Source organism: Desmodus rotundus, chromosome 3 (assembly GCF_022682495.2).
Source record: "Desmodus rotundus isolate HL8 chromosome 3, HLdesRot8A.1, whole genome shotgun sequence".
Lineage (NCBI taxonomy): Eukaryota > Metazoa > Chordata > Mammalia > Chiroptera > Phyllostomidae > Desmodus > Desmodus rotundus.
Window position 1 is genome coordinate 50,403,799 of NC_071389.1, and position 26,249 is coordinate 50,430,047.

General features: G+C 36.4%; 1 protein-coding gene and 1 non-coding gene across 2 annotated transcripts in view; both read right to left on the reverse strand.

The window, feature by feature from the left end:
- The window catches only part of NEGR1 (neuronal growth regulator 1), an 837,263-nt gene that overhangs the window by 20,063 nt on the left and 790,951 nt on the right, over nt 1-26,249 (reverse strand). The gene's annotated exons all lie outside the window — the stretch shown is intronic.
- LOC112309473 (small nucleolar RNA SNORA73 family) lies at nt 20,784-20,987 on the reverse strand. Its single transcript, XR_002975264.2, has one exon. It is a non-coding gene; the product is annotated as a small nucleolar RNA SNORA73 family (small nucleolar RNA).

Genomic DNA, 26,249 nt, shown 5'->3' on the forward strand with positions numbered 1-26,249 from the left:
TTATTTAAACAAAAAAAAAACACAAAATGAACTTGTTCTATATACATGGTAGAAGTGATAGTTATTTTTTGAAATATCAAATGTTTGAAGCAATTTCCAAGACCTATAGTCAATGTATGCTTTTCCATCTCTCATAATGTGTTCAACTTGAAGCTCGTGATACTTCTTGATCAAATAAATATTAGTGGTATCTGAATAATTGTTATATTAGAAATCTAATGTGAATGGTTAATTTACTTATATAAAGAAGAACATTGCCTAGAATCAAAAGAATAGATATCTATAAAACTGTGCATATATGCCTAGACTATGAGTTGATTCTTCAGTTTCTGAAAGGTACACATGAAATCAGAAAGTTAGCATTCAGAATATCTCTGCATAAAATGCAATTTTTTTTGGAAAGTGAAGAACCAACTTTAGTTTATTATTCACGCTTGAGGTCAAGACTTGAAAACTTGAACAATGGAAAAGGAATTAAGGGAACCATAGATCCCTACAGAGCAAAGTCTACTTTAAAAACAATGAATTTGTCAATTTGGTTTTATTGCATTATCAATTCTTACCTTTCTGATACACCAATTTCTAAGTAAGTTATTGGTAATGAAATCAAAAAGCCACATTTATATATGTGTATTCAAATATACATTTCCTATTCTATACTAAATTTAATTATAATCACAATTAATAAGAAAATTTAGTATCATTCTAATGGTTAAAAAGACTTTCTAAAATTCCCTGTAATTTTATATGTAATATTTTAGGAAAGTAATCATAAAACCATTTCTTTTCTTGTTTATTCTTAGAGACATGTCTTATTATAAAAAGGTTTGGGCTATGTAACTGAACTTGGTTGTACTTTTTTAAAATATTAAAATTAGAAAAAAAAAGATTATTTTCTCCTTTCACCAAAAAAAGATATTAAATGTTAATATCACATTGTTATAATTCTTTTTTCCCTGAAGAAATGTGATATGAAAAGGTTACTATAGGACGTCTGGTTAAGATGAAGGTGTAGGTAAACACACCTGGGCCTCCACGCACAACTATAGCAAAAAATACAATTACACTACAAAACAGATATCACCCAGAATTGTCAGAAAATTGAGCTGTGTGGAAGTCCAGCAACCAGGGACTTAAAGAAGTCATACTCATTCAGATGGATAGGAGGGGCAGAGGCACACACAGGTGTGGAGTGGTGTGGAGAGTCGTGGAGACAGGAACAAGCAGTCTCACATCCATGTGTGGTGGACAAAAAAACAGGAGGGCTACCTTGGGAGTGAGGGATTCCAGCTCCAGTCCAGACCACCCAGCCCAAAGTTCCAATGCCAGGAAGATAAGTCCCCATAACTTCTGGCTATAAAATCCAGTGGGGGTTGAGGCTATGGAAGAAACTGCAGGATTCTCAAGAGACTCCTCTTAAAGGGCCTGCAATGGACTTAGAACTGATGCAGACCCACCCCCTCTGCGGTTCAGCACCAGGGCAACAGCTGGAAAGGCACCAGTGGTGTATGGGGAGAAAGTGAAGTGCAAGTGCCTGGAGATAGGTTCCTCCCAGGCAAAATTTTAGAAACCAGGCAGCAGCATTGTCCTCTCTGAAGCCCTCCCTCACCCACAGCAACAGAGAGGTGACCCAGGTTGCCTTAACTCTGGCAGTTACCTAAGGCTCTGCCACGTACAACTTAACAGATACCCTTTTCTACAATAGGCCATGCTACTAAGACAGGGAGTCAAAGCAGCTCTGCCTAACACACAGAAACACACAAGGAGGCTGCCAAAATAAGGAAACAAAGAAATGTGGTCCAAATGAAAGAACAGAACAAAACTCCAGAAAATGAACTAAACAAAAGGGAGATAAGCAACAATCTATTAGATGCACAGTTCAAAACACTGGTTATCAGTATGCTCCAGGAACTCATTGGGTACTTCAACAGCATAAAAAAGACCCAGGCAGAGAAGAAGGATGCATTAAGCAAAATAAAGAAAAACCTACAGGGAACCAATAGTGGAGGGGATGAAGCTGAGAATCAAATCAATGATTTGGAACACAAGGAAGGGAAAAGCATTCAATCAGAACAGCAGGAAGAAAAAAGAATTCAAAAAAAAAATGAGGGAAGGCTTAGGAACCTCTCAACTTTTTTAAACATACCAACATTCAGATCATAGGAGTGCCAGAAGGAGAAGAGGAAGAACAAGAAATTGAAAACTAATTTGAAAAAATAATGAAAGAAAACTTAATTTGGTGAAGGAAATAGACATAGAAGTCCAGGAAGCACAGAGAGTCCCAAACAAGATGGACCTGAAGAGGACCACAGCAAGACACATCATAATTAAAATGCCAAAGGTTAAAGGTAAACAGAGAATATTACAAGCAGCAAGAGAAAAGCAGACAGTTACAAAAGAGTAACACTATCAGCTGATATCTCAAAAGAAAATTTTCAGGCCAGAAGGGACTGGCAAAAAGGATTCAAAGTGATGAAAAGCAAACACCTACAACCTAGATTACTCTATCTAGCAAAGCTATCATTTAGAATGGAAGGACAGATGAAGTACTTCCCAGACAAGGGAAAACTAAAGGAGTTCATTATCACCAAACCATTATTATATAAAATGCTAAAGGGAATTGTATAAGAAGAAGAACAAAATGATGAACATTAAAATGGCAATAAATTCACAATGATCAATAATGAACCCAAATAACAAACTAAGCAAACAAGCAGAACAGGAACAGAATGATAGATATGGAGATCATTTGGAGGGTTATCAGCTGGGAGTGGGAAAGAGAAAAATTGGGGGAAAGATGCAGGGATTAAGAAGCACAAATTGGTAGGTACAAAATAGAAAGGGGGGTGTTAAGAACAGTATAGGAAATGGAGAAGCCAAAGAACTTATATGCATGATCCATGGACATGAGCTGGGGGGCGGAATTGCTGGAAGGAATGGAGGTACTGGGTGGAGGGAGCCAAAGGGGAAAAATTGGGACAACTGTAATAGCACAGACAATAAAATATATTTAAAAGGAAAAAGGTTATAATAAGCACTGTGCATATTTCTACTAATCTTATCAGAATTCCCTTTTATATTAAGCTAGTTCTTGTCTACCCTATTTAAAATATTCTGATATTCTTCACATATGAACAAGATGATTCATTGTTTAAGCATTATGGCAGATACCACATTATAAAAAATAGTAGAGTAGCTTTATCCACATGTTTGAATTAGGAACAAGAAACTCACCATAATATATATATAGAATTTTTCATTAAGCAGCATTCCTGTTTATTACAGAGCAACAATAACATTTTTTTAAAGATCTCAATTTAACATTGAAAACAAATCCCAATTCCCCAACTCTTTGATGCAGCTGGCTGCACTGTGCATAATGTCTAATATACAATGGCAATGTCTGTTGTTACAGAACTGGCTTGTTTGTGTATTGAAAGCTTCATTCAAATCCGCATTGTTCAGAATGTTCAATGAAATGCACAGAATGACTAGTTCAGTATTCCCCAATTTGTCATAATGCTTATTGGGTGAGGTTTTTCTTCTTTAAGATAGCCGTACTGTCGTTTTTGTTCCATAAGGAACACGGCGACAATTCCTGTGAAATCTCACAGTCCAATGCAAAAGGTAGGGTCTTGGTTAAGCTCAAAGTCACTTACAGGAATATAAAAACTGCCTTAGACTAGATCTGGACTTACTATACAGAAAAATAATGCATGGAGCACCTCAGTTTGTTATTTGATGACAAGGAAATAAAATACAATATAATGTGGACATTTTATGAAAAGGATTTTTAAGTGAAAGGAAGTGGCCAAGAAAAAGCAAAGTGAGTGTTAAAGAAATCTTAAGTCAGTAAATATAATTTGATCTCCACATCACTGAATTATGAAAATAGATTCAAAAAGCTATTTTTAAAAAGAGAAAACTACAAAATCCTGGATTAAAAAATGGAATGTTAATATTTCTTAGGTGTCAATTAAAGGCATATTTAATTGCTTGTTGTTCATTTGAAGAGAGTAACTTTTCATCACTTTATCGGTAGGTAAAGATCAGAGGTCCTTTTCCACCTGGTAAGACCTAATGCAGCAAAAAAACTAGACTCTTCTACTTGACATAGGTAACTTACTCTTTCAATTCCAGAGGGGACGCATTTCCAGAGTTAAATACAGAGTGGAATAACAATGTTATTATATTTATTAAACATTTGGGAGAGGATCAAAAGGACTGGCCAGGGTGGTTTTTAAGTCTTTGTTTAATTCTTTGATCACATCATATGATTCTCCCCTCTATTTCTTGCATAGTTAACTGTTTTTAGAAATTTTTTTAATATAAAGAATTAAGACTTTAAGCAAAATATTGAAGTTCTGTGAGCCTTGGTTTTCTGTCTGTAGGATGGGCTATTAATAACCGAAGACTATACTTTCAGAGATCATTTCTATAGTTTGTTAATAACCGTGGGTTACTGTGAGCATTGGAGGAGGTAATATATGTGACTATGCTTTGTAGTGTATAAATCAGTTTATAAAAGCAATCTGGTTCCAGGTCATAATTCTCAGGTGCTGAGAATTGGATCTTTAAGGAAAAAATGTCCCTTTGAAATTCGTTGTCATTTTTAAACAAATAGTACTCTTCAGGCAATCAATTTACAAGGCCATAAGGTGAAATGTAATGACCATCAAATTCTTTTTACCTAAAGGCTCAGTTTTATCTGTTAGTAATTGGTGTGAAGAAGTATCTGACTTCTGAAAGTGTCTTTTTTATTATTTACTTGTTCATGTATTTGTGGATTCATTTAGGAAATATCTATTTAGTATCTGCTCTGCATAGAATTGTTTGGTTGTGACAGGTAAACCCTATCTCCCAGCATTCCCATTCCCTGGTTGATGAAACAAACGCTATTGAAGGTACTGCTGTGAAAGGATGTTACAAATGTAATTAAAGTTCCAAGTCAGCTGATTTTAAAATATGGGATGATCAGGGCCTATTTTAGTATCATGAGCCCCTTTAAAAGTAGGCAGTTTTCTCCACTGGTGGTGGAAGAGGAAGTCAGAGACAAAAAACCAGAGGGAGATTGAATGTGCTGTTGCTGGCTTGAGGACAGAGAGGCCCTGATGTTCAGGAAAGCAGGGGACCTTTAGAAGCAGAGGGCAGCCTTAATCTGACAGCTAGAAAGGAAATGAGGACCTGGGCCCCATAACCAAAAGGAACTAGAGTCTGACAATAATCTGAATGAACTTGCAAGTGGATTCTTTCCTAAAGCCTGTGGATACCTTGCAAAATTATACATGGAGAACCTTGTTGAGTCATATTGCACTTTAGGCCTACAGAACTGAGAGCCTATAAATTTGTGTTGTTTTAAACAGCTACATCCTTGGTAATTATTTCCTAGCCAAGAAAACCAATGCAATCAATGATCAATCTCCTTTCATACTGGGCCACTTCACATGAACCATTGAAAGCAATGCAAGAGTTAAAGAAACAAAAGTTAGAAATACAAAACCAAAAGACATGTCATGGTGGAATGATTGAACATAAAATGAGCAGCACATATAATAAGTTCCAAGAAGCTGTTTCAGAGTGGGCTGGACTGTTTTGAGTTCTTCCTAACCAGGGTGGGGGGCGTAAACCATGGGAATGTTAAGCAGGGAAGAATTTCTCTTATTACTTCAAATAAATCTCCCTTTGAAACTTTTGGTCTATCTTTAATTCCAGTTTTTGTTTAGATGACATTCTATAATCCTGTGCTATAGCTATTGTCTGTGTTTTCTACAAAACTTTCCTCAGTTTTGTGAACAATAAAAACAAAAGTTCCAATTCAAGACTCCAGAGGTCAGTACTATTGTCCCATTGAGTTGAAAGGAAATTATTATAATCATGAGCCACTTATAAATTCAAGATTACTCCACTTACACACTAAGCTCTGAATGAGATAATATTTAAGTCCATGTAGTCTCTACCCAGAGTACTGCAAGAAAGCTTGACCAGAACCTGTGTGTACATTTCATTCACACCTTTTAAATGTAAAATGCCTGCAATTGTATATCAATGAATAACTAATCCTAGTAAGCACATAACCATGCTCATTTTCTAACTCCTTTATGGTCATATACTAAATAGAGATTCTACAGAAAATAAGCATCGTGGCAAATTTGGACAAATAGAATTTAGACGCAGTGACAGAAAGCTTAGTCAAGCATAATGCTAACAAAACATAAAGCAAAAATCAGGACAGAAACCATCAAACAGTCCCCAGAGGCTCATGATTGCATAAGTGGGTCTGCCTCTGGAGTCCTTTGGTTTAGAGTGGAGTCCTCTTTCTTCTAGCAATCACACTCGTACAGCTAAACGATGTTTGGAGTATGACACTCATTATTTACAGTAGCTACTGAAGCTGCAAGAATGAATGAATGAATGAATGAATAAAAGATAAAGAGTAAAACTCTGAGCTCCTCTTATTTTCTCAAGGTGATGATCTAATTGTGTTTCCAGTGGGAACACGGCACACCCACACTCCTCTAAAAAACACTTTGTAATATACAAAAAGCAAAGCTGACATTTTTCACTTATGCATTTCTCCATTTAAGCTGCTTTTTGTTACTTATCATGCATGAATAGAAGAATGGATGGAATGAACAAAGCATGGATTTTTGTTCCTGCCATGTAAAGTTACAGCAAATAAATTGCACAGAGAAAAGAATACATGTAGAAACAGCCTAAATCTTTTTATGTAGATGAGGTGAAAAGCAGTCTCCTTTAGAATTGCTTCTTTAGGTTATAATAGCAATTTATGTTAAAAGTCACTATGACAAATTAGCCCATAATTTATTTTAAGAAGTCAAACTAGCAAGATCAAGTGTACTGTAGGTGGTATTTTATCTTATCATATTAAAACAGTCTTCCCCAATGTAAAAGATAATCTCAGCTGCAGTGTTCTGTAAGCAAGCAGAAAATTATGTAAATCTGATTTCCTTACTATGCATTTGCTATCTCTTTAAAGCTTACTAAATCATATCCAGATTTGTAAACACAAAAGCACTGGATCCAAGATACATTTGCTTTTCAAACACTCAGAATGAAAAAAAAGCTATTTTTGCAGGGTGTAATTGAAATTTTCCTATCTGTTTTCAAAAGCTAACAAATCAATGGTTGTGTGAAATTAAAACAAAAACTACCAAACATCACCTCTTTACTTATTATGAGCTTAATTGCTTCCTCATAATGGAGTGTGACAATGTGATTGCAATAAAAATAGCACCTGCTTTGAAAATCACATATCAAAGAAATGCCAGTGCGGAGCAGGAAGCCCACCTGGCAGCCATGTTGAAGTTATTCTTCTGTTTCGTAGTTTGCACTACTCCTTACCCTATCTCCTCTTGGCCTATTTAGGTTGATTGTCTGAAAAGCTAGTGTTTACTTTGTAAACTGATCTAAAAATGTCTGTTTCTGTGTGCCCCAGCTTTTAAACTTCAAGGGCACGGAGGCATGTGCAAGTAGTTGGGTATTTATCTGAGCCCCAACTCGGAATGTCTTCCTCATAGACACACGAGCCCCTGCGTGGCCAAGGCTACAGTGTGCTTTGTCTAGTGAGGGAACACAAAGTCTTGTGAGCAAGATTGCAGAAGGATCTCAAGTCAATCATCATGCCAATAGGATGAACTGTCCTCATCTTTCCTTTGTTCTGAAAAGGAAAATCTTTTGTTATTAAGGTGAATTAGTTAAGTTCATTCCTAATATGGATTTACATTTATTTGTGTTAACATAGCTTAATCTTTTTGTAGAGTAGATAAGTATTTATCTACTCTTATATGTTCTTTCAGCAATAATTTCTTATTTTGTGCTTAGAGTAAGAGAGGAAATGCTGCCCTGGCTGGTGTGGCTCAGTGGAGTAAGTGCTGGGCTATGAACCAAAGGGTCGCCAGTTCAATTCCTAGGCAGGGCACATGCCTGGGTTGCAGGTCAGGTCCCCAGTGGGGTCCACATGAGAGGTAACAACACGTTGATGTTTCTCCCCCTCTCTTTCTCCCTCCCTTCCCCTCTCTCTAAAAATAAATAAATAAAATCTTTAAGAAAGAGAGACAAATGCTTTACTTTTTCTATGAAGAGGTGACCAAGGGAAATAAATCAATAGGTTAGAAAATATTTAAATTACTAGCTATGTTTTAGTTAATAGAAATGTATATATTTCATGTACCTTTTGACAATGAGAATTCTAAAAACAAACTTTATTTCTAGATCCTGGCATATAATAGTGTAACTGTTTGTTGAATAAATGACTTGTATTTAATAAATTCAGTAAGCAATAAAATATATATTTTAGTTCTATATTAAGGAATTGTGTCAGTTGTAAAATAGGTCAATAATCTATTCTAACTGCCTAGAATTTTAAGTGGCAGACCAATACAATGACATGAAGAGAGTAAGGCTGCACTTTAACATGGTATGAGCCACACAAAAAGAATACCCAACCAAAAGTGTAGGAAAAGCAATAATGAGAGATGTACTCCAAAGGAACTATGTAGTTGTGTAAAAGATTACACAGATTGACAACACACACACACCTTCCTCATACATGTGACTGTTTCGGAGCCACACATAGACACAACAAAAGGGCAAAGGAAGACTGAGAATTATAATTCTGGGTTGTGGTGGGGGGCTGTAGCATATGTGTTTTTGGATAATGCTCCAAAAAACTTCTAGTGTCCTCTTGCATTTTCACAGCAGAAAATACGAAAGGCAATGCCAGCTCTTGGTGCTGCCCTTCTGGTGAGATGACATTAAGCTGAGGTTCATGTTTAGCCTTTGGGCTAAATGTTTTCACACCTGCAGTAAAGGCGGTCTGTGTTAAGTGCCATCCTAAATAGCTCACGTATAGTAACCAAACCAAAGCTTCACAAAAATAAAAGTGACTTGTCTTTTTATTTATAAGACAGCTATAATGTTAAGGCACTGAATAGAAGCCCTACTAATTTAAAATGCTGGGGACATAATGTCAGTGAAACATGGAATTAAGAAAAAAAAGCAATTTCCATGTTTGGGAACTTCTGGGACTTAGAACAAAATAAGAATAGCTGATTCTTACATTGACCTACTATGTTTAAATATCATTCCCTCAAAATTTGCATTTATAAATTTGTTTATCTCTCACAATGGTCTATTATTTTTCCCATTTTGAAGGTGAGGCATACTGATACCTGTAAGTCCTAGAGAGTTTTAACCCAGTGTATGTGGTTTTGAGATCTTTGCTTTAATCACTTTATTATGCTACCCTGCAGAGATAAGCAAAAAATGTAAAGGTAAAAAAAAAATAGAATAAGATCTATCATTAAAAGAAAACAAACAAACAAGCAAAACTACCTTTGGAGATTTCCAAATGAAGAAAAAGTAAAGGGCCCTTTAAAAATCTTTAGCACCTACAGCCTAGGTGATAAAGCCTTTTTAAGACTTCTCTTTTATAATAAACCAGTATGACTGAAGTAAGGAGAAACCTTGGCATAATCAACATATAATTTTTTGGTCTTATGATTAAGAAGTAACATCTGGGTAATTTCAGGATATTTTTTGTAAACCGCATTGACTAGAACTGCTGATACTGGCAAGCATAGCCATGTTATTTTCAATGAACTTCCATTCAGTGAACAATCTATTTCTAAAGAAGGAACTAACTACCACCCAGTATTTAAGTGAATTGTTCTACAAGTCAGGAATATACATTGCTCTGTACCACAGCAGTTTTTATTTTTAAGGTAAAATGAATACAAAAAAGTCTGAAAGACTAAGCAAGTTTAAACCGCATTTCATTTTTAATTCAAATGCTCAGTGGATTGCATAACAAAATCCTTACTGATGAAAAACTGGCTGAGTAAAACTTCCTTTTGTTAATAAGCCGGAGCCAAATCACCCAGAGCCTGTGGCCTCTGAGGCAGTCTGAACAGAAAGCCATCCGTTGGAGGATTTCTCCATCTGTTAGGTCCACTGTACAGTGCATGCTATTTTGTTCTCGCCCGTGAACAGCTCTCTAGCCTGTCCCAGACCCTTCCATACCTCATTATTCTGCAGCCAGACAAATGGTGGCAATTATAACTTCACCGTAGAGATGACATACTATTGTGTAGTTGAGAAGGCCCTTCCATTAAAAACAAACACATTTCTTTGTGATACTTAAAACTTTCCCCAAGTAGTCTTCAGATGGAAACTTTGTGTTTACTTTCAGTTCAATGATTCTGCAAGAGAAATATTTAAGAGATGTATTTTGTTTTAATGTGAAAAATACATCTTCTGGGCTACCTGTGCTAATTTATAAAGGATTCACTGGTGTGTATGTGTGTGTGTGTGTGTGGTGTCTTTCTTCTAAGAATGCCAGTTGCCTGGTAGGGCAGGTAAAGCAAATGCCCAAGAAAATGTTATAAAAGTGCCAAGTCCCACCTACCAACCATTCGCTGGGTCACTATTCATGGTCTCGTGCTGCAGCATCAAAAGGGGAAAATGTCCCTTTAAACTACTTGGACAACTCATCTCTGATTTTTGTTTTTTTGGCACCTTTTGGCAAACTTTGGTCATTAGTTGGAAGATACCTTTTCTCTCTTTTAGATAATAGGAAGATACCTATTAGTTCTCTGGTTTCCTTTGGACCTCAGCTGCTTTCTTGATCTGACCTTGTCTCCTGGGCTTTGCTCTGATACACCCTTTATCTGCATCTCTTTACTGTTTTGTCTTGAGGCTCAATTAGGTAACTGGGAGTTATAATGTGCCCTTTTTCCTGTTTTTACTTAAAGTTAAGTTCTGTGTTTTGGATTTTTAAAAATGAAATTAAATATTTTGTAGTTAAAGCAATCTTACTGTATTTTCATTGTAAAACTCTTAGAATATTCAGATGTGCCAAAGCGCTTATAGCACAGAATTGCTTATAAAACACTTAAATTTTAGGTTGGTAATACCAAAAGCATATAATTAATACATATTACTAAATTTTCAGAATTGGTATGTCTTGTAGCTTTTTTATAGCTGTGACTCCCCACATAAAAATAAAGCTGGAGCAATTATTTTTGTTTTCAGGCAATAAACACATATTCCCTGGCATTGTTGAGATTTATTCAAAACCAACAAATACTGATTTAAAGCAGAAGAAAAAGTATCTAGAAATATGATGCAGCTATAAATCATGAATTCAGTATTTAATATTAAAATACACAAAGAGTACAGTTTAGATAAAGTAAAAAATGGTTATAAGCCTCCAAGTTTTCTAGTAACATGTGCAATAATAAAAGGAGAAATGATGAGCAATGTCTATGCAGCTCCCTACTGAAGAATGTTCATGATCGAGCCTCCTCATTGCTTCTAATAGTTCATCCAGTGACTGTAAAATGTCAGCTCTGAAATGAGGTTTACAGTGAGCTTGTCTGATTAGAAAACTCTTTTATCTTTTGACTCTTTCAATGTCTTGTTCAGGTTAAAATCAAATCAGGAATTCTTTTTACCTAACAATTCAACTAGGATTTCACATATACAATATCAGAAATAATTTTAGGACAAAAAGCTAACTTGTAGCCCTAAAAGCAGAGTTAATCATTGTAATTTGTATTCAGAAAAAAAATTGTTCTATAGAAATTTCACACTTCTATATTGGAGATTTTATACCTGAGGGGAAAAGGATCATTATTTTTTTCTTTCATTTATTCACCCATTTGTCCAATTATTCATCCATATATTCATTAAACAGAAATTTATTAAACACCTACTATTACCCAGGTACTACACACGCACTAGGGATACAGCAGGAAACAAACAAGTTTTTGTAATCAGGGAACTTCTGTTTAGACAGGGAAAGGAACAAAAATCAATTAATCAAACATTAGGTGGTGATGTGTTAAGAAAATATAGTGTAAGGGAATAGAAACCGAATGGAAGGGTCAGGTGCTGTATTATGTATGGTCAGAAACTTGGAGACTTGACTAGAGATTTGAATAGAGTAAAAGCATGAGCCATAAAAATATTTGAAGCAAAATTATATTAAGCAGAAGGATGGGTTAGCATTAAGGCCACAAGAAAGGAACAGGTCTGGTGTGTTTAAAAACAAAAATATGTGCAGTATCCAGTCATCTGCAAATAAAGACAGTTTTACTTCTTCCTTTCCAATTTGGATGCCTTTTATTTCTTTTTCTTGTCTGATTGCTATGGCTAGAACTTGCAGTATTATGTTGAATAGGAGAGGTAGAAAGTGGGTATCCCTGACTCATTCCCTATCTTAAGGGGATACTTGTAGGTTTTGACTGTTGAGTATGATGCTGGCAGTGAGTTTGTTGTATGTTGACCTTATTATATTTAGGTATGTTCCTTCTATTTCCATATTACTGAGAATTTTTATCGTAAATGGGTGCTGGATTTTATCAAATGCTTTTTGTGCATCTATTGATAGGATAATGTGGTTTTTGTTCTTTATTTTGTTTATGTTATATATCACATTTATTGATTTGTGAATGTTGTGCCAACCTTGCATTTCTGGAATAAATCCCATTTGATAATGGTGTATGATCTTTTTGATGTATTGATATATTCCATTTGCTAATATTTTGTTGAGGATTTTAGCATCTATATTCATCAGGGATATTGGTCTATAATTTTCTTTTTGGTAGTATTTTATTCTGATTTTGAAATTAGAATAATACTAGAGTGGCAAAATGAGCTTCGGAGTCTTCTCTCTTGAATTTCTTGAAATAGTTTGAGAATGAACCCTAAAGATTCAACCAAGAAACTACTAGAACTGATGAATAAATTTAGTAAAGTAGCAGGATACAAAATTAATATCCAGAAATCAGTTGCATTTTTATATACCAATAATGAACTATAGAAAGGGAAATTAAGAAAAGAATCCCATTCACAGTTGCTTCAAAAAGAAAAAAAATACCTAGGAAACATCTAAGCAAGGATTTAAAAAACTAGTACTTGGAAAATTATAAAACATTGAAGAAAAATTTGAAGAAGATACAAATAAGTAGAAGCACCTATCATGTTCATGGATAGGAAGAATTAACATGATTAAAATGTCCATTCTACCCAAAGTAATCTATAGATTCAATGCAATTCCTATCAAAATTTCAATGACATATCTCACAGAAATGGAAAAAGTATTTCAAAATTTTATATGGAACCACAAAAGACCCTGAATAACAATAGCAATCTTGAGAAAGAAGAACAAAGTTGGAGGAATCATGCTTCCTAATATCAAACTATACTATAAAGCCATAGTAACCAAAACAGCATGGTATTGGCATAAAACTATGATCCACATAGCTCAATGGAATAGAATAGAGAGCCCAGAAATAAACCTACACTTTTACAGTTAATTAATATTTGACAGATAAAGCAAGCACATACAATGTGCTAAAGATAGTTATTCAATAAATGATGTTGGGAAAATTGGACTGATAAATGCAGAAAAGTGAAACTAGACCACCTTCTAATGCCACACAAAAGAATATATTCAAAATGGATTAAAGACTTAAATGTTAAACCCCAAACCATAAAAATCCAAGAAGAAAACATAGACAGTAAAATCTTGGACATTAAATTATAAAATACTTCTGGTCAAGAGGGTGGCATAGGTAAACATCGCTTGCCAACTTGCATAACCACATCAAAACTACAATTAAATTATAGAACAACCATCATTCAGAACCATCAGAAATCACGTTGAATAGAAGCCTGACAACTACAGAATTAAAGAAACTGCAGCCATCCAGGCTGCTAGGAAGGGAGGAGATGTAGAATGGGATGGTCCCACATCCACGTGTGGTGGGTAAAAATTCGTGAGAGATACCTTGGGAGTAAGGAGTCCCAGCCCAACACCAGGTCCCCTAGCCCAGGGTTCCAGTACCAGGGAGATAAGTCCCTCTAATTGCTGACTGCAAAACCTGTGAGTATTGAGTCAGTAGAATATTCTGGCATCCCAAACAGTTCCCGTTAAAGAACCCACACACAGACTTACTCAGACTTACTCCCTCTGAGCACCAGCACTGAAGTAACAGCTTGAAATGCACCAATGGTACATAGGGAGGAAGCGAAGTATCTGGTGTCCAAGTGAGAGCTGGGGGACAGCTTTCTCCCAGACCCAGACAGAAAGATAGGGAGAGGCCTTTGTCCCTTTTCTGAACCCTCCTTCCAGAGAGCCACAGAGCAAGCAGGTAGGTGCCATATCTGAGACTCCATTAACATGGCTAATGCTGTTTGCCTGGCCTTGGAGATTTCCTGAGACTCCATCCCATCCAACTTATGAACCCATCCAAGCTGTTAACAGTGACTTTTCCATATGAATGGTGGTCTTGGCTCATGTTTCATAACTTCCTAAATCCTCTTAAACAAGCAACAGCTGACCTCAGTGAACCCCTAGCCCCTATACCTCTTGCTAGGTGGCCCCAGGCCTGGCACTAGCAGCAGATTGCTTTATAGCTCAGATTGCTTTATAGCTCAGATGTTATACACTAGCATCTCGGATTGCTTTATAGCTTAGGCAGGGTGGCTCCAGGCAAAACACAGGTGGGGACCGATCTGTGCCTATATCACCTGGGAAACTCCAGAACTTGAGCATTTAGTGGACAGCTACAGACCATGTCAGAGCATCACCATCCTGGCCCTGCACAGATGACCCTCCATGGAGGGCGGATATTGGTGGTCAGTGGTCACTACCAGTCCTTGAAGCTGACTGGTCTGGGAGAATCTCTCCCATTGACCTGCCAACAACAATCAAGGCTCAATTACAAGAGGAGTGTGTATTCAGCCCATACGAAGGTCACACCTTGAGTACCCAGCTTGGGTGATAGGGGAGGCTGTGCCACTGGACTCCATAGGACACATACTACATTAGGCCACACTACCAAGACAGGGAGTGACAAGACAGGGAAGACATACAGATGGCCAATAGACATATAAAAAAAACATGCTCAATGTCACTAACCATCAGAGAAATACAAAATAATACTACAATGAGATATCACCTCACACCTATCAGAATGGCTGTCATCAATAAATCCACAAACAATAAGCACTGGTGAGGACGTAGAGAAAGGGGTACCCTTTTGCACTGTTGGTGGGAATGCAGATCGGTGCAGCCACTGTGGAAATCAATATGGAGATACCTCAAAAAATTAAAAAGGGAACTACCTTTTGACCTAGCAATTCCACTTCTGGGAATTTATGCAAAGAAACCCAAAACACTAATTCAAAAGAACATAAACACCTCCATGTGCATTGCAGCGTTATTTACAATCACCAAGATATGGAAGCAGCTCAAGTGTCCATGAATAGATGAGTAGGTAAAACAATTATGGGACATTTACACAATGAAATACTACTCAGCCATTAAAAAGAAGAAACTTTTATCATATGGGACAGCATGGGTGGACCTAGAGAACATTATGTTAAGTGAAATACGCCAGTCAGAGAAAGACAAATACCATATGATCTCACTCATATGTGGAATGTAATGAACAAACTGAACCAACAAGCAAAATAGAGACAGACTCATAGGTAGAGATCAGGCTGACAGCTATGCAGGGGGAATTTAAAGGGTGAAGGGATTGAGCAAAAAGGGAAACAGAACCTGTGGATGTGACAACAGTTTGGTGATAGGGGGAAGAGAGGTATAGTGGGGATAAATGGTAATGGAAAAATACAATAAAAATAATAAAAATAGGATTGGGTAAAAACTTCAAAAAAAATAAAACAAAAACAGAAATGAAATGAAAATAGCTGGAACACAGTAGGAGAGACCAACGAGAAAGTGATTTGTGAGAGATGAGGTAATAGAGGCTACAATGAAGACTTTGAATTTTACTTTTAGTGAGACAGGAAGCTATTGAATGGTTTTGGGCAGAACAGTGACAAATTTTAAATATGTCACTCGGGCTATTTTTGTTGAAGACTAGATTAAGCTGAAGCAATGTGGGAAGCTGGGGAGAAATTTTAGGAGTCCAGAAGCATAGACCAAGTAATATATATGTTTTAGCAATTCCTTTTAAGGAGTCTTCAAAGTAGATGCCAATCACTCTGCTCCACACTGACCATAACTTCCCCAGAGCTGCGAGTCAGAGAGCCTGTCCTTCTCTGCAAGCTTAACGTTTTGTTGTTGCTGAAAATAAACTTGTTTGTTCTCTAGATTTCAAAATAACTTCATAAGCAAATAGAAATGACTAAAAATATATTTGACTAAAAATTTATTTTTAAACGTAAAATGTATTTTTAGTCAAATATATTTTTGAAAATTAAAATTATATTGAAGTTTTTGAATCACTAGTGAGCTAATAAGTTAGAAATAAGTCTTGTTTCAAAGTACATTTATATATATTCTCAACTACATGTTCATTTTTAGAGCTTTAAATATAAGCTATAATAGGGTCCTACAAAGATTGTAAGTATGTGACATTATAAATATACGACTCTAAAAACATAATATTTTTAACAATGTGAAATACATTTATCTATATAAAGATAATTAGTAAAAATCTTTACAAAACCCTGTTATTCTATTTATATGAAATGTTTAGACTACGCAAATATATAGAGACAGAAAGATTAGTCCTTACTTAGGGCTGAGAGGATAGGAGGTTTGGGGGGGGGGATCGTTAGAGGGTACAAGATTCCTTTTATAGGTGATAAAAATGTTCTGAAATTAATTGTGACCACGGTTTTACAACTCTGAAGATACTACAAACTGTTGAATTGTGCAGTTTATATGGGTGAATTGTATGGTATGTAAATTATATCACAATAAAGCTGTTACCCCCCAAAGGATGATGAAACTGATGAATGAAGCCTTACACGTAGAAAACTTCCACAAAGTTTTTAGAGATCTAATGTATCAGTGAGGCAAGGAATTAAAGTGTGTCTATGTTAAATTTTTTATGAGTGTTTACAAACTTTTTGTCCACTTTGCATTTATGAATGGTTATATTTGTATATGTATTTTATATTTTCTATTTGGGAGAATTGGGGAGAGGGGAAGTCAGGTTGAGCAAGAACTCAAAGAGAAAAAGTACATTAATCATCAATTGACTATCATTTATCATTAATTAACAGCTCCATAGAAATTAAGTGCCTGAATTTGTGTTTGTCTAATATATTTCTAGAAGATTTGTTTGAAGTATCCTTTGCGCTTATGGTAAATTTCAGGCAACCGGAGTTCATTGGGTCAGGCATTGACAAGAAGAAGTATGCCTTTCTTTAAGTCAAAGGAAGGGGATTTGTAGTGAGCATGTTCTTCTTAAAGCAACACTACTTCCAGAATTTTCATCACTAGCCATATTTTTTATCTGGAGACACTTTCTCACAGGGTCTGCAAGCCCTGATGAACATGAGTCTTACATTTATTTCTGTTAGCAATAGCTGCCAATCGCGGTTCAAACCAGCTACCTCCCAAATTACAATGCTCGTTGAAAGTTTCTATTGTGATGAGATCAATCCGTGTAAACTGTTTGAGTAGATTTGAGGATGCATAATTAATCCTCATGAGCCCTTAGTCAAAAATTGCTGAGGCTGGTGGTATACAGATGACAAAAATAACAGGTGATCTTATACCTGGGTTGTGCTTGAATTTTGCACTAAGAATTAATGAATCTTATGCAGAGGTATGTAGAACAGCTCCTTGTAAAAATATATATCTGTACTTTTACCCAGCTATTTCACTATTGTGAAGCGTTTCTATCGGATTGTAATGATGCTGCTAATGTGATGAATCTGAGCACTTTATTTTCTGTCGTGCTGAAAAATTACTTTGCATAATAATAAACCATCCAAACAAACACAATTACCTTCTTGTCCCACTGAAAAGAGGGATGAAGACCCACTTCCAGGGCAATTAGAAAAGATTTTTTCTCTTATTATTATTATTGGGTTTTTTTAGGTTGAAAAAGTACCGAGGCACAATAGAATTTTGTACTGGTTTGGAGCACCACACAAAAGATGGCCCTGCATTAGGGTGCTGGGAGGATCTGGTGTCATTCCAAGCTCATAATTCTGGCTGTCAGGGGAACCTAGACATTTCACGCAGAATATCACAAGTAAAATGGGGCCAGACACTCTTGAGAGAGCACCTGGCCCTATTTGGTGTTATTATGGACAGAACTTGAATGTGCTGTTCTGAAAGATTGGCAAGTGTCCCTGGACAGTGACAGATCGGTGGAAACCTGCCTAGTCTTGGTAGCTCACGGGAAGAGCAGGTTGCATGGGTCAGAAAGAGAAAAGGTACTTGCTTATATGTCTAGCTGCTTTATATTTCTTTTTGTCCTGCTCTGATCAGCAAACAGATAGCTGCTCCCCTACAGATTTTTCCAAATGAACAAATCCCCAAATCCCATTTTCTTTCATCTTTACTCCTGATTCCATTTTCTATCACTGTTCTTATTTTTCTCCAAACTACCCTGATTAATCATGTCTTTCAAGCACTATACAGCAAGTCTTTACTTAATTTGTCGAGGTTCTTAGAACTGCAACTTTAATCAAAATGATGAAAGGAAGCCAACTTTACAATAAGCTAACTGATGTAAACAAGAGTCAAGTTCCTATTGCATATTTCTGGTCACAAATACATCACCAAACTCTTAATAAAGACTCAAAACACTTCTAATATAAAACATTTAAATAAATGTGAGCTATTCAAACATTTAAGATCACTAAAAACAAGTAAGAGAATTCTTTCTCAACCCACTTATTCCAGTTCAGGGTTGCGGTTGGCCAAAGCCTGTCCCAGCAGCTCAGGGTACATGGAGGGAATCTGTCTTGGACAGGACACCTTTCTATCACAGGGCACACTCATACTCACACCCAGACTCACTCAGACTGGGACCATGCACACACGCTAGGTCACCCCATGTGCGCATCTTTGGGGTGTGGGAGGAAACCAGAGCACCTGGAGAAATTGCATGCAGACACGGGGAGAATGTGCGAATTCCACATAGACAGTGCGTGACCTCTGCCAGGAATTGATTTATTTTTTTCTCACCAGCGTTACAATGAAATGCCTGAACTAAATGATACTTATTTGAGAAGCCGCTCACTGTACAGCTCTGTAATCAATTGTGAGTAGAGCTCTGTGGATTAGAAGATCAACTCATTTTACAAAAGCAAAAACTAAGAAAGGTGGGTGAGAAATATAAATGTTCAGATAGGAGCAAAAGTGTGAACTCTAACTATAATTTATTGGGTGGGTTTCTAGGTTTGAATAGAATTGTACCACATTACCTTTCCTTCGATAAATTTTAAAATATACTGGGCACTTCTACTGATGCCATATGTCCGTACCTCACCATGGTTCACTAAAGATCCCAAACAGGACTCTGGCTGAGAGATTCTTACTTTTCCCTTTACAGACTTCCTCAGCACTTCCCTTCTATCCTCACTCGGCTATCCATTTGTGTTCCCTGTTTTGCAAGCCCACTGAGAATAGGTGTCATGTGTCACTTATCACTGTTTCACCTACAGTACCTCTGTCATGTTCTAGTTGGTACTAAATATTTCTGAGTAAATAAAATGTTTCTTCATCCAAAATATATTGCACCTTACCCTGCAAGCAGATCAATACATTTGTTAGCTGATGAAGATGACAACCGATGGCTTACTCTGAAGTGAGAAATACTGAATTACCAGTAAATTCTCATGAGCATTGATCTAATTTACTTGTCCAGGTGTAATTCTGCATTCATTGCCAACAACCAGAGCCTGCAGTAGAGCAAAAAGTAGTTGTTATTTCTCTTCATTTTCAGCATACAAAAGTACAGCTGACCTCTGATATATGAAAAAAATCCCACAATAGCCTACATGTTAAGTTACTTTAAATGCAGTTGTTACAAGACTCATGGATAAGAATTTTATTTCTTATCCTTTCCAGGGGTATCCAACCTGAGGCCCAGGATGGCTATGAATGCAGCCCAGCAAAAAATTGTAAATTTACTTAAATCATTATGAGATCTTTTTGTGATTATGTGTCACAATGTATTTAATGTGTGGCCCAAGACAACTCTTCTTTTTCCAGTGTGGCTGAGAGATGCCAAAAGATTGGACACCCCTGTTTTAGACCCTTTACCATCCCAGTGTGATTTGAACACCAACAGGAGCAACATCAGCTGGAGCTTGTTAGAAATACAGAATATTAGACCTCAGTAGAGACTACTGAATTATCCTGTGCATTTTAACAAGATCCCCAGGTGATTCAAATGCACACTGAAGTTTGAGAGGCATGACATTAGGTCTTTATGTCTATCAAGGAAATTAGAAATGTCATATTTATAGAATTGAGAGAATAAAGTCTTGTTGCATCTGTTTTTGATTGGTTCTATAACCTCAATCAGCTTAGTTGATGCAGAGGAAAACCTTAGTGAGGTTTTGAATATTTATGCTTCCATATGATCAGGATCACAGAAACACAGTGGTCACCTATGTTTTGAAATGGGATAAGCAGCCAGTTAAAAGGTAGCATTTATAGGGTGCTCACTGTGTGCAGAACTTTAGGCGAGGCTCTCCAGGTCATTACAAATTAATATATGCATTTCTTGGATAACATGTTTGCTTCAAGATATGTACAGCTGAATCTAGGAGACATATATCCAAAATCATTATATACGTTAGTCCAAAATATATTTCTCCAAACAAAATCCATGGCCATGTTTAAGACTGTGGTCAACCGTGTGACCAATGTGCCATGTGATCAACAATCACTCAGAAGTAAAGTGAGGATATCAACTACTTTATTTATGTATTTATTTATTATTAATTAATTAATGAATGAATTTCTTCTCTAGAAATATTTCCTGCATGGTTTGTCTCCTCAGTCATTGTCCAAAGGACTCTGAGAAGCTGTAGGAATATGCAGGCACAGACTCAAGGCCCAGCCTTCTCTCCAGTGTTGTGGAAAGGGGCTGTACATCACAGAGCAGAGCCCTATGCTCCTCTATGCCACCTGGACAGAGCCCGGGGAGAGTGACCTCCCGGGGTATTCACATTGGTGGATATCAACTACATGAAAGTCAGTGTGATTGGGTACAAAAAAAAAGAGTAAGGAATCAGAAAAACACAAATGATATACATTTTCACATAACCTGGTGTGGTAGGTTGTGTTATTGACCCCAATGCATTAGCCTTCCTTGTATCCCTGCCCTTTGCCAAGTACTTTCAGAGCCTCCCATTGTAGGCAATATGTGCTTCGGTGCAGCCATGAGACTTGCTGTAGTAGATGATATGAGATCGAAATGACACTGTGCCAGGTCTGACCCTAGGTATCAAAAGAACTTGGTGAAATATGAACAGCAAGAGTGCATTATGTGAAGCTGGCAGAGAGAAGCAGAAGTCAGAGCGCTCAGAGTCCTGTAGATAATAGTAATCAAATTCAATTTTATTTTTAGTGATGGTGAGTTTTTAGGAAACCCCATTCTGCTCTGTGGCATAGCTGTCTGAATACCTTTACTAGATTTTTAGCCCCTTGGTGATGGACATCTATATTATCTATCCTTGAGTTCTTCTGTATAATCACAGGTGGGTGTTTTCTACATGTGTCAAGTGGTAATTAAAATGGTTCGGTGTATCAAAATGGTTAGGTGTATTAACGTGTTACCAAGAACACCACTGGACAAGCATTTGCAAAAAACGATGGGGAGAAACCCTGAAAAACCATAAAAATATTGTTTTATGCCGCACACATTGTTAACACTTTTTGGTCCCTGAAGATGGAAATCTAAGTGATCTAACACTGAATACTCTCTATGCTCAGCACAAGGTTGATATGTGGTAAATATGTCAAGTGCTAATTTAGGTAGGTCCCTGTCATTAGTAAGTCAATATATATATATATTTTAAATTGCTGATGCTGATGTTATATAAAAGAAACTGAAATGCAGAAAGTATAAATGTTCATTTACCATGTTAGGAAACACATTTCCATGATTTTCCTTAAATAAAATATCACCTCTATGTGAATGTTTGCCAAATAGTAACTCCACATGTTACATAAACATTCAAATGTGAAGCATTTGAAAATACTTTAAGATAATTTAATATTACTTTTAAAAACATAATAATTTGCTGTTATTAAATAAACATTTTAAACTTTTAAAACTGCAGTGACTGTAGGCGGGGTAATGGGAATTAGTCATGGTTGGAAAAGCTTAAGACAAATGGTTGGGACAGTTCTGAGACAACACTAGGAATCCATCTGCTGAGCCTTGTTTTGATAGAAGGTTAGGGCTGACTCTGACCTTTTGTCAGAAGGAGTTGAGGGTTATTGTAGGCAATCATCTTCCCTGATGTTAAAGGGTCTTTAACAGAAACAATCCTCTGTTATTTCCCACCCCCCATTCAGGACCCTACGGTGTTTACATTAACCTGTTATCTGTACTCCGAAATGCTCAGACAGCAGGTGGGAAAAGGGCAGAATTGAGGATTTCCACCACTGAGCGGATACTCGTTTACTTTGAATCTTTTGGTAGATCTCGGATCAGGGTCCAGAAAGCTGACAATTTTACCTATTGGTCCTTCTTTCTCTTCAGCTATGCAAACCTTAGATATTTATTTATGCATTTAATATTTGCTGGGTGTTTATTCACCCTTGAAATTCCTTTGTAAGTCTCTCCTCTACCAGGAAGCTTTTGCTGATCATTCTAGATCTTAATGATTCATTCCTCCCCACAACTGTTCTAGCCTGTATTTCTTGCAGTACTTATTTGGTACTTAAAAAGGTATTGCCTTCAACTGCCTTTTATCTTAAAGCTATATTAAAACCTTTCATTAGGTACAGTTTTATTAATTGTATGTTATCTCCTCAAGTAAAGCAGTGCTGAGGGGCAGAGGGCGTGCCTCATAGATCTTTGTGTTCCCACAGCACTGAGTCAGAACAGACATCACTATAGAGTTTTCAGTAAATGTATAAATGAATAGATGAGTGGCTTTGTGAGCAACATTCATTCATTTTTAATAAAATTGTATAATGCCTGTTCTTATGGAGTTCATACTTTAATTAGAAAAAGATCACATCCTTGTATTTTTATCAATTGGATATATTTTACCTAATGCTAATGGTTTTTTATAATTTGTGAGAAACATTTATTAGCTTCCTTTTTCTAACAGACATAAATAACGTCCGTTTGATGTTTGCTTAGTTTATAGAATCCGGTAATCTATACCAGCTCTTGACTATCTGATGTACAGGTTTTCTACATTTTCCACTAGCACATTCAACTATGTTAGGGATTAAAATAACAAGTTCCTGTCAGAAAAATTGTAAATTTGTAGAGAGATGAGAGGCTTAGCGCTATTGATTTCTGTGACTCTTAACATCAGCTATGGACATCATTTATGCATTTGATTCTTGAATCAATAATTATCAGCAACCGAGAATTATGTTCTGTATTTACAGATTCTCAGCAGCAGGTATGGAGACACATCTCACTCTTTCTCCTCGTGTCATTACTTACTAAGTTTTAATTATAGGAATCCCGGCCCTCCAAGCCTGAAGTTTTGAACTTTTTTACATGTCTTGAAGATATGGAAATTATAATCAGGGAATGAAGGACAACTGCTCCACCATTTTAGTCCCCCTCTTTTGAGATTCTGCTGCGTAGTCTACATAACAGCTACAGCTCCTCAGCTCCAACACTAGAACACAAGTGCCTTCATCAACACACGAAATCAATGGGTATGGCTATGACCAAGAAAACTTTATTTCTGAACACTGAAGTTTTAATCTTATATAATTTTCAAGTGCCATGACTTTTGATTTTTAAAAATTATTAAAAAATCTATAAATCATTTTAGGCTGAAGGGCCATACAAAAACAGGAGGTGAGAAGATTGGCTGACTGTTTATTCATTTACATGATGTCCATAACTGCTTTTTTGCCAGTACTGCAGAATTAAATCCTTCCAGCAGAGTTGAGTACTTGTGAGAAAGAACACAGAGCCACAAACCTATTCATTATCTGGCCCTTCAAAACAAATTTGTCAATCCTTGGTTTAGGTAGTAGTAATATATTTCCATCAAAAAGCAGTAAGTATTCAAGTGATACACTATACAAAGTACAATGTAAGATATGGTATTTGTCCCCAAAGCAACACATATGTTAGCACAATAATATTGATGGACTCACATAATGTATTTTGAATAACTACTATGTGCTGAGCAGTATTCTAGGTACCAGTTACCACAGCCCAAGGATATAAATGGGCGTAATCTCTGCCCTTACGGAGTCTACATTTCTGGATGAGAGCCACATAATAACAAATAACCACACACAAGCACCATGCATAGAAGTCATGCACAGGCAATAATGATTTCCACAAATACTGGCTTCTGAGCAAAAATGGACATGATAGAGGCAGTACCAACAATCTTCTTTCAGGGCTGTCCAACCTTGATGCTAGCAGCTGCCCATTTAAGTTCTGGTTGGGGTTAATGACTTATCATGAGGAAAAGCTTAAACTTTGTCTTCTCAGAAACTGCAATAAATCAAGGAGAAAATACAAGCTCAAGGTTAAGACTGAGCTTCAGTGTATTTTTTAAATGAGCTTAGGCTATCAAAACTGTCTTAAAGCAAAGATTTTTAGATAATAGAACAAGATAATTAGAGAAATTTGAAATTCTCTATGGAGCCCTAAAACTAAATATCTCTAAATGTTGTTGCACTTGAAGTTAGTTGAGGGTGCATGGTTACAGAGGAGCAGGCTGATGGGCTAGAAAAATGAACTAGAAATTATGACTGGATAGGGTAAGCGATCTGCTTGGAGTCTGACACACTGACTCCTGAGTGTTCTGACTTAGTAAAGTTCTCAAAGCAAGAAACTTCGATCTAAACTGTGGACACCTGAGAAGAATTCAATTTATGAGACGAGGAGAAGAAGACAGGAAATACATATGGCTTCAAATAAAAACAGAGTGCCTCGACATTCTTAGTCTTACGTTTCAGCAAGGATCTGGCTTCCTGGTGGACGCCTGCATGGGAGAAGTCCAGTGCTCAAGTACAATGTTTCAGTCATGCACATATGACCTAATGGACGTCCCCAAGGACATTTAGTAAGTAAATACTCTATGCCATGTGATTCTACGGGGCAAAACCTCTGTCACTGAATTTCCTAGCTTTCAGTTATAAGAATTAAAAAGGAAAAAATAAAAGGAAAAGAGACTATATTGTATATTCATTTTCAAATCCCCACTCATATTTTACATTACTTATTAGATTATCTTTCTGTAAGGAATTGTCAAAATAGCACTAACATTAACACTACTATTGCTTGTAAAACAGTCAAGACAGCTCAGAATATAAAATTCAAATAACATTGCTGTAAAGAGTTACAAATACGGAGGACTTCCTGTGGCCCAGAGCATCCACGACCATATTAGAAGATATTTTCCTTCTACTAGAAGCCAAGCTGCCTCACTTGAGATGAACTCATTGGAAATCATTCCACAGAAAGCCGTGAGGAAGAGGAAATAGGAGGCATTTCAAATCAGTTGTGTTCCAAATAGATTTCTATTTAGTTTGTCCAGAGACAACCATCTCAGAAAACAAAACTGGGGAGGTTTCTTAAATGTCAACAAATAGTGATTGGCTCATAAAATCAGGAAGCAAGCCTCTGCAATATGCTCATTATTTTGAGAAGGTAAAATAAATTATTTTTGACAAGATTGACTTTTAAGAATTGTACACAACACTATTGAGAAGGGGAAATAATTCAAAACTGACATGTTTTACATAGATTGTGTCTCTATGATCCATTTCGGCAATTATAAATTTAGTTGGCATGTATTGATTTTAATTAAAGATGACAATATTAGGTTGTTGTTTGTTCATAATAGCAACTGGTTATTCACATTAATTTTATTTTCTTTTTACTATAAGCTTTTAATTGAAGTAGAACAGAAATGTGCCTAAATTGTAACTGTAAAGCTTGGTGATTTTTTACAAAGGCACCACCACCATGTAACCAGCATCCAGATCAAGAAGCACCCCTGACATCGCTGGGTCTGCCTTCTGGTCACCAGACTGATTTGTAAGAGTAATTACTATCTTGACTTCTAATTGTGGCAATATTTTAACTTTACATAAGCAGAATCAAGCAATATCTATGCTTTTATGTTTGGATTATTTTCATGTAATATTATATTTGCAAAATTTATGCAATATCTTATGTGTCATTTAGTTCATTCATATTCATTTGTGTATGAGTTTCCATTAGATAAAGATAACAGAATTTGTTTATCTAGTCTGTTGATGGGCATTT